This window comes from Lycium barbarum, chromosome 9 (genome assembly GCF_019175385.1).
Source record: "Lycium barbarum isolate Lr01 chromosome 9, ASM1917538v2, whole genome shotgun sequence".
In the NCBI taxonomy this organism is placed as follows: Eukaryota; Viridiplantae; Streptophyta; class Magnoliopsida; order Solanales; family Solanaceae; genus Lycium; species Lycium barbarum.
The window spans coordinates 59629153-59640110 of NC_083345.1; positions in this window are offsets into that span (position 1 = coordinate 59629153).

The following is a 10958-nucleotide window of genomic DNA, read 5'->3' on the forward strand; positions in this document are numbered from 1 at the left end:
CCTGATCAGCTGGTGGTATGTTTTATGGAATATTTTGGTATTGATGATGATGTTGTTGATGTTGGTGCTATTGTAGCAGTTGTTTTGTTGGTATTGCGATTTCGGGCTAGGGATATAAACAAGGGAGATGCTGCCCGAATTTCGGCAGATTCTAAAAGGGATTTCATTTGAAGGCTTAAAACAAATATATGACAATAAGCCTAATAATAGTGCGACTGCTTTTATACGTATATTGCGAGACCCGAAGTAAGTTGGGAAGTCGAGAAATTATCTTCCAGGTATGTTAAGGCTTTGCCTTTCTTTCTTTTTGGCATGATCCAATGACATGAGCGAACAACGAGTAAACGAGCTTCCATATTACTCTACTCTTAGAAGCACTAGGAGTACTTTAGTGTTTGATGTTCCTGTGCCCTTCTTATGATTGTCCCTTCTGTTCATGGGTCCTGAGTTGTGTATCATGATTATGTTAGTTCACATTTATGCGTTGCATTCATTTACATATATGGATATTGACCCGTGACCAGAAGACGTTATATACGCGTATATAATTTATATATACATATATGTATATATACATATATAGATATATATGGTGTATGGGGAAAGGGTGAGGCGTTATTTACGCATTACCACCTGATCAGCTGGTGGTATGTTTTATGGAATATTTTGGTATTGATGATGATGTTGTTGATGTTGGTGCTATTGTAGCAGTTGTTTTGTTGGTATTGCGATTTCGGGCTAGGGATATAAACAAGGGAGATGCTGCCCGAATTTCGGCAGATTCTAAAAGGGATTTCATTTGAAGGCTTAAAACAAATATATGACAATAAGCCTAATAATAGTGCGACTGCTTTTATACGTAGATTGCGAGACCCGAAGTAAGTTGGGAAGTCGAGAAATTATCTTCCAGGTATGTTAAGGCTTTGCCTTTCTTTCTTTTTGGCATGATCCAATGACATGAGCGAACAACGAGTAAACGAGCTTCCATATTACTCTACTCTTAGAAGCACTAGGAGTACTTTAGTCTTTGATGTTCCTGTACCCTTCTTATGATTGTCCCTTCTGTTCATGGGTCCTGAGTTGTGTATCATGATTATGTTAGTTCACATTTATGCGTTGCATTCATTTACATATATGCATATTGACCCGTGACCAGAAGACGTTATATACGCGTATATTATGTATATATACATATATATGTATATATACATATATATATATATGGTGTATGGGGAAAGGGTGAGGCGTTATTTACGCATTACCACCTGAATCAGCTGGTGGTATGTTTTATGGAATATTTTGGTATTGATGATGATGTTGTTGATGTTGGTGCTATTGTAGCAGTTGTTTTGTTGGTATGGCGATTTCGGGCTAGGGATATAAACAAGGGAGATGCTGCCCGAATTTCGGCAGATTCTAAAAGGGATTTCATTTGAAGGCTTAAAACAAATATATGACAATAAGCCTAATAATAGTGCGACTGCTTTTATACGTAGATTTCGAGACCTGAAGTAAGTTGGGAAATCGAGAAATTATCTTCCAGGTATGTTAAGGCTTTGCCTTTCTTTCTTTTTGGCATGATCCAATGACATGAGCGAACAACGAGTAAACGAGCTTCCATATTACTCTACTCTTAGAAGCACTAGGAGTACTTTAGTCTTTGATGTTCCTGTACCCTTCTTATGATTGTCCCTTCTGTTCATGGGTCCTGAGTTGTGTATCATGATTATGTTAGTTCACATTTATGCGTTGCATTCATTTACATATATGCATATTGACCCGTGACCAGAAGACGTACTATACGCGTATATTATGTATATATACATATATATGTATATATACATATATATATATATGGTGTCTGGGGAAAGGGTGAGGCGTTATTTACGCATTACCACCTGATCAGCTGGTGGTATGTTTTATGGAATATTTTGGTATTGATGATGATGTTGTTGATGTTGGTGCTATTGTAGCAGTTGTTTTGTTGGTATTGCGATTTCGGGCTAGGGATATAAACAAGGGAGATGCTGCCCGAATTTCGGCAGATTCTAAAAGGGATTTCATTTGAAGGCTTAAAACAAATATATGACAATAAGACTAATAATAGTGCGACTGCTTTTATACGTAGATTGCGAGACCTGAAGTAAGTTGGGAAATCGAGAAATTATCTTCCAGGTATGTTAAGGCTTTGCCTTTCTTTCTTTTTGGCATGATCCAATGACATGAGCGAACAACGAGTAAACGAGCTTCCATATTACTCTACTCTTAGAAGCACTAGGAGTACTTTAGTCTTTGATGTTCCTGTACCCTTCTTATGATTGTCCCTTCTGTTCATGGGTCCTGAGTTGTGTATCATGATTATGTTAGTTCACATTTATGCGTTGCATTCATTTACATATATGCATATTGACCCGTGACCAGAAGACGTACTATACGCGTATATTATGTATATATACATATATATGTATATATACATATATATGTATATGGTGTCTGGGGAAAGGGTGAGGCGTTATTTACGCATTACCACCTGATCAGCTGGTGGTATGTTTTATGGAATATTTTGGTATTGATGATGATGTTGTTGATGTTGGTGCTATTGTAGCAGTTGTTTTGTTGGTATTGCGATTTCGGGCTAGGGATATAAACAAGGGAGATGCTGCCCGAATTTCGGCAGATTCTAAAAGGGATTTCATTTGAAGGCTTAAAACAAATATATGACAATAAGACTAATAATAGTGCGACTGCTTTTATACGTAGATTGCGAGACCTGAAGTAAGTTGGGAAGTCGAGAAATTATCTTCCAGGTATGTTAAGGCTTTGCCTTTCTTTCTTTTTGGCATGATCCAATGACATGAGCGAACAACGAGTAAACGAGCTTCCATATTACTCTACTCTTAGAAGCACTAGGAGTACTTTAGTGTTTGATGTTCCTGTGCCCTTCTTATGATTGTCCCTTCTGTTCATGGGTCCTGAGTTGTGTATCATGATTATGTTAGTTCACATTTATGCGTTGCATTCATTTACATATATGGATATTGAACCGTGACCAGAAGACGTTATATACGCGTATATTATTTATATATACATATATATGTATATATACACATATATATATATATATATATATATATATATGGTGTATGGGGAAAGGGTGAGGCGTTATTTACGCATTACCACCTGATCAGCTGGTGGTATGTTTTATGGAATATTTTGGTATTGATGATGATGTTGTTGATGTTGGTGCTATTGTAGCAGTTGTTTTATTGGTATTGCGATTTCGGGTTAGGGATATAAACAAGGGAGATGCTGCCCGAATTTCGGCAGCTTCTAAAAGGGATTTCATTTGAAGTCTTAAAACAAATATATGACAATAAGCCTAATAATAGTGCGACTGCTTTTATACGTAGATTGCGTGACCTGAAGTAAGTTGGGAAGTCGAGAAATTATCTTCCAGGTATGTTAAGGCTTTGCCTTTCTTTCTTTTTGGCATGATCCAATGACATGAGAGAACAACGAGTAAACGAGCTTCCATATTACTCTACTCTTAGAAGCACTAGGAGTACTTTAGTCTTTGATGTTCCTGTACCCTTCTTATGATTGTCCCATCTGTTCATGGGTCCTGAGTTGTGTATCATGATTATGTTAGTTCACATTTATGCGTTGCATTCATTTACATATATGCATATTGACCCGTGACCAGAAGACGTACTATACGCGTATATTATGTATATATACATATATATGTATATATACATATATATATATATATGTTGTATGGGAAAGGGTGAGGCGTTATTTACGCATTACCACCTGATCAGGTGGTGGTATGTTTTATGGAATATTTTGGTATTGATGATGATGTTGTTGATGTTGGTGCTATTGTAGCAGTTGTTTTGTTGGTATTACGATTTCGGGCTAGGGATATAAACAAGGGAGATGCTGCCCGAATTTCGGCAGATTCTAAAAGGGATTTCATTTGAAGGCTTAAAACAAATATATGACAATAAGCCTAATAATAGTGCGACTGCTTTTATACGTAGATTGCGAGACCCGAAGTAAGTTGGGAAGTCTAGAAATTATCTTCCAGGTATGTTAAGGCTTTGCCTTTCTTTCTTTTTGGCATGATCCAATGACATGAGCGAACAACGAGTAAACGAGCTTCCATATTACTCTACTCTTAGAAGCACTAGGAGTACTTTAGTCTTTGATGTTCCTGTGCCCTTCTTATGATTGTCCCTTCTGTTCATGGGTCCTGAGTTGTGTATCATGATTATGTTAGTTCACATTTATGCGTTGCATTCATTTACATATATGGATATTGACCCATGACCAGAAGACGTTATATACGCGTATATTATTTATATATACATATATATGTATATACACATATATATATATACATATAGATATACATATATATATATATATATATATATATATATATATATATATATATATATATATATATATATATATATATATATATATATATATGTATATATATATATATATATATGGTGTATGGGGAAAGGGTGAGGCATTATTTACGGATTACCACTTGATCAGCTGGTGGTATGTTTTATGGAATATTTTGGTATTGATGATGATGTTGTTGATGTTGGTGCTATTGTAGCAGTTGTTTTGTTGGTATTGCGATTTCGGGCTAGGGATATAAACAAGGGAGATGCTGCCCGAATTTCGGCAGATTCTAAAAGGGATTTAATTTGAAGGCTTAAAACAAATATATGACAATAAGCCTAATAATAGTGCGACTACTTTTATACGTAGATTGCGAGACCCGAAGTAAGTTGGGAAGTCGAGAAATTATCTTCCAGGTATGTTAAGGCTTTGCCTTTCTTTCTTTTTGGCATGATCCAATGACATAAGCGAACAACGAGTAAATGAGCTTCCATATTACTCTACTCTTAGAAGCACTAGGAGTACTTTAGTCTTATTTTCCTTACTCGCTTCCCCCCTTAAGGTTCTTACTTGTACCATTCTCAAATCTGTTACCTTACTTCCAATCTCCAATTCATTTATCTCTTTCCTCAATTCCCTTATTATACTACATCATATGCATGCCATTTCCCATAATTTATAGCTACGGTAATTCATGTGTGAAGTCTTAACACACTTATCTTGCGGTTTTGCAACCAAGTAATACAACCAACATAGCAATCGAAACAAGGATGTATTTTACTTAGCTCAACCGTTAGTTATTAGTCAATGTATACATCCGCTCCAGTTAACAACTTCTGTCCCATAGGGATGCTTGAAATAGTAGTATGTCTAGCTATCTGTACCATCCATGCAATGTCACTTATCCCATTCTTCGATACTAAGAGTTCACTCATAGCGTTATCTTTCCCTTTTCTTTCCATCTCAAGTTATTCCTCTCTTTCCTGTAATCGACTTATAGTAACCGTAAATGCATTTTCCCTTAAACTCACCATCTTGTTTTCAAGGATCTAGGTCTCATGCGCAGCTAATACCCCTTATGCCTCATACTCTTTTACTCTTGTGTTGCACTCAACATTGATTTCCAAACCAATCATAATCATATCGTATTTGTCCTTGATGATAGCCTTAGTTTATCGCTTTATCGTCGTAAGTTAAACTCATAATTCATGGCCACATTTTTCTTTCCAACTTATTCCTTTATATACTTTACTCGTTCTATCTTGGTATAGGATATTCGTATGAGATGCATCTTTCTTTTCTCAAAATACGACTACTTCTTAAGCGCGCGTACTTCATATATTTCCTTTTCTTTCTGTACCCATACTTATTCCTTTACATTCTTTCCTCCTCAATTTATCTTATTACCTCTCATTTTATAATCAATCCTTTATTTCGCGCACAAGGAACCCTATTCTAAACTCAGTACCGCCTTGTCCTTTAGAATATATTACTTCTATACAATCCATTCTTCACCTCCAAAACTTATTCTGTTCATTCTGATTGTCCCCTATCATCCTTATTATGCTGATCCTTTTCCTAACAATCATTCTATTTCATTATTCATCTTTCCGTAGACTTGGTCTTTTACATCCAACCTAAGATATCACTCGTGATATCGATTACACAAATCATAAACAGTTACTACTTTACCATATCACTTTTCTCTGATTTCTTTTTCAAGTTGACTTTCTTTTTCCTTTTTGCTTGCTATCATTTCTGTCATTGCGAAACCTCTATGTTGGATTTTCCCCTAACAAGGTCTTATAATCTTTCTCATCTACTGTCCCATGGCTCGCTTATTGGTTTCACACTTGCATTCACTCCTTATTCATATAGAACATGCCACATGTTTAGTCGTTTCCTCGCTATACTTTACTTACTTTGTATTACATCTCTTGCTACGTTCTCATTATATCCTGATCATAAGAAACTCTATAGAGTGCCACTTCTTGATCTCATTGATAAGACTGCTTATAAAATAGAATAACCCTCGTGTAGTAAGCATACTTAGCCTGTTACTCTTTCTGATCAGCCCTATTACACTTACCACATAAGTTGTCTTAACAACGTATTTACATTCGTTATAACCCTTCGTATTTCGTACCCCTGTCTCAATCATGCTGTTACCTGATCTTGCTAATAGACTTGTCGTATTTTACTTGTGCTTATCCATCCAATCAATACCTCAATGTCACACTCTAATGGAGTTACCCTTTCTCTTCTGTGTCATGCTTTAGTTCTACCCGTCTCCCTAATTTACTCTAGCATTTCTCTTATACGAAATGTAAATGAGTACGGATATGGATGTATGTACACAATTACGTGTTAGAATGGGAAAGCCCCTATGAGAATCAAGTAAGTGCTTATGACGATGATATTACTATCTCTCATCCTATGCTATTTCTATGTTGTCTATTATGCTTTCATAATGATATTGATCATGCTTTGCACACTCAATACATTCTTCGTACTGACGTCCTTTTGTTTGTGGACGCTGCGTCATGCCCGCAGGTGGCTAGGGAGACAGGCTTGATCCATAGCTATATTTCTCAGGGACTACATAGCGGAGCTCCACTTCATTCGGAGCTATAGCTTTTGGTACCTATTCTTTTGTGTATATATTTATGGACATAGCTGGGTCCTGTCCCGCCTATATGATATGACATACTCTCCTTAGAGGCTCGTAGACATATGTATATGGTTAGATGTGTTTGGCCTTGGCGGCCTGTATTTTAGATGTCATTTTCTTAGCCTCATCGGCTTATATACATTGTTATGGGCATTGCTATTAATGGTGATATGTATATATGTATTGTTGCCCAATAGAGTTAGCTTGAATAATGGATAGAAAGTATGATTTAGTTATATGGCTCACCTAGAGGTAAATGTGAAAGTATGTTAAGAGGTGCTTGGGTGGGTTAGCACCGGGTGCCTGTCGCGGCCCTCCGGTTAGGTCGTGTCAAAAGTGGTATCAGAGCAGCTCTGTCCTAGGGTGTGTCTACGAGCCGTGTCTAGTAGAGTCTTGGTTATAGGTGCGTTGCGCGCCATACTTATAAACAAGAGGTTGCAGGCATTTTTAGGAATGAATGACCTCCTTTCTTCATAACATCGTGCGATAGAGCTATGATATAAGAACTTCCTTTTCCTTGACCATATGTTATGTATTTCAGAGATGCCTGTAAAGAGAAAGGCTACGGCAGCCCAAAAGGGCAAGACAGTGGCAGAAGAGCGGGATGAATGCGGCTCAATCTCAGTCCTTCCAGTCAGTCCCTATTTCTGGAGAGTGTGAGGGGGCCTCAGCCCCAGCTCCAGCACCTCCGCCTACTCCACCGGATGCTTCAGGCCAAGATGCAAAAGAGGCCATTCATTTTATTACTCAATTAGTTGCTGCTCAGACTCAGCCACAAAGTACAGGGTAAGGTGACAAGGCTGTTAGTGCAAGGGCCCATGATTTCATTAGCTTGAACCCTCCGGAATTCTTTGGATCAAAGCCGGATGATGACCCTCAGAATTTTATTGATGGAATGTTTAGGACGCTTTGCTTGATACATTCTTCGAACACCGAATCGGTGGAGTTAGCGTTCTATAGATTGAGGGACGTCGCGATTTATTGGTACACGGTCTGGATGGCTTCACGAGGAGCCAATGCACCTCCCCCGGTATGGGAAGAATTTGTAGATGCTTTCCTCCGACATTATTTGTTATATCCCAAATTTTCATACATTGGGACGTTTTAAACTAAACGCGACAAGTTAAAGACAAGACTATTTTAAGGTACAAAGTAGAGACTTTAACCTCCGATTTCGTTTCAAGTCACAAGTTACCTACAAATTTCGTTTGGTATAGAAGCATTAATGGATAATTGGGATTAAATTAACCATGATTAGATTATTAAGTGAGATTGGAAAACTAAATCAGTCCATTAAAAATAGCCATAGTTGGTCGTGTAGTTTAGTGGGATGGTCAAAGAATATTTGACCCAAATATTAAGTGGGACACATGTCCAAATCTTGTAATGCATATATATAGCACAAATACTGATTCACTATCAACTAACTACATCATTTTCAACATTTACAAAGTTGAGAAAATATAGTGATAGAGAGAGAGGCTCTCGGCTACAAGCTGGCCGAGAACACCCTGCTCCAAATTGCTCCAAAGAAAATCAGTTTCTTGGACAATTTAACTCCCCTAAAGGTGTATTAACGTGTAGCATTCATTGGAATAGCAAGAACAAGTGTTAAAATTCAAGAAGTGAAATTGAAGGGCTAGCCGATTGAAGTGTTTAGTTTCAAGGTAAGAATGATCATTTTTCTTGTGTTGTATGATGATCTGAATGTATAATTCGTGCATGTTGTTGTTGTTTTGTTGTTGTGGTTGAAGTTGAGGTGAGCCGTGAGCTTGGGTGAAGCCATGTTGGTCTCATTTTGCATGTATTGTTGATGGGTTGAACGTGTGTCAACGTATGTAAATGAACAAAGATTGTAGAAGTATGTTTATGATGTTGCATGTTGGTATTGGACTGTTTTTCTTGAAGTTGAAGTGGGTCGTGTGTTGTAGACTTAAATAGAATCATTCTTAATCTTTTTGTACATGTATTGGGAAGGAATTGAATGTGTTGTAGTGTGGATAAATGGATGAAAATCAGGAAGTTATTGTAGTTGTGTCGAAGCCGTGTAGGGGGCTGTTTTAGAGGAATTTATGGACTGTTTTGTGTCATGTTTTGATTGTTGTTGTTATGGACATTGTGGTGTATTGTATGCATTATGAATATGTGAATTGAGGTGTTAAAGAAATGAATCATGTTGAAGGGGGAAAACAGTCCAAACCGTGGACTGTTTTAATGTTAGCAGTGAATTAGTGTATGTTGAATGTTGGTTATTGTTATGAACGTATAGTGAAAGTGAAGTTTAATGATTCAAGTTGAAATTGAAATGGTTTGTGGGCTGTTGTAAGAGTTAATATGATGCTAAAACAGTTCCAATAATCGTATAAGTAATGTTGTAAACGTGTTATTGTCGTTGTAGTTGAAGTTGGAAAAATTGCGAAGCGAAAATGGTAATGTTGTGTGTGCTGTTTGGCCGTGGATAAGGGCCTGTTTTAAATGATGTACGGACTGTCCAAAGTTCCCTTAAGTCATGTTTAAACAAGTTCGGATTGATACATGAAAGAATGACTAACAATATTAGCTTGTAGTACTAGTTGGTTTGAATGCGAACGAAACGTCGTCTAAATGTTGGAAAGGGGTTGTTAACGTTAAAATACATATTGAATTCCCTCGTAGACTAATCGTAGCTCTTGATATTTTGATATAGGATAAGTACTATCGGGCAGCAAGTACAAGTTATAATACGACTAAACGCTAAAGGTATGTAAAGCCTATTCCTTCTTTCTTTTGGCATGTCCTAGACGTAAGTAAGAAATGATATGAACCTTGGGGTAAATTCTACTCTCTAGTTCCAAGCATGACTTATGATTCTATTCATTCCGTAATGTTATGGTCACGAGCCTACTATATGATTGACTAATGAATGATGTATAGAAGTTCCTACTCTTAAAGAATTGCATAATTAGAGGCATACTTGACTATCAAAAGTTACACCATGTCAAATTGATACATGTACATGAAATCTGACACGTTCCTTGCTATAACTTGTAATAAGATTTAAAAAGAACTGAATATGATTATTATCCTGACACTTTAGAGCTGGTTAGTTACTTATCTATTGAGTCTCAAAAGATGAATTGCATATATGTGGTTGCTTATTATTCTGCTCGTGCTTACCGCTATATCCTTCACTGAGTCTCGGGCCAGGACACGTTTTCGTGCCCATATTTACTATATTACTCACCGAGCCCCTCACTAGAGGGCCGGGACACGTTATATATATATGATGATATGATGATATGATGATATGATGATGATATGATGATATGATGATATGATGATGATATGATGATATGATGACATGATGATATGGAGATGGCGGCCAAGAGGGCATCTATTCCTTATTACCGAGTCCGTCACTAGAGGGCCGGGACACGTATATGTTTATGTTATGATGCTATGATTATAATTACCGAGTCCTTCACTAAAGGGCCGGGACACGTTATTTAACTTATGTACAGAATGATTATTCAGCCTTGGTTACAGAACTCTATATTGATATTGATATGAGAACGATACAGATGAAATATGTTGAAAGGCAAGTTTTATGAAATTCTGTTTGTTGCATTGGGTCCTACACACCTTGTCTCAGTATGAGTCTATTACTATATTTCATGCTTTACATGCCCAGTACATATTCCGTACTGACCCCCTTTTCTTCGGGGGGCTGCGTTCATGCCCGCAGCTACAGACGCTCGTTTCGGAGATCCGCCAGCCTAGGATATCTATTCAGCTGTTTTGGAGTGCTCCTTTGTTCCGCCGCCTAGCTTGTGGTATAACTCCCTTTTTTTGTATACATATGTGTTTATTCGGGGTACGGCGGGGC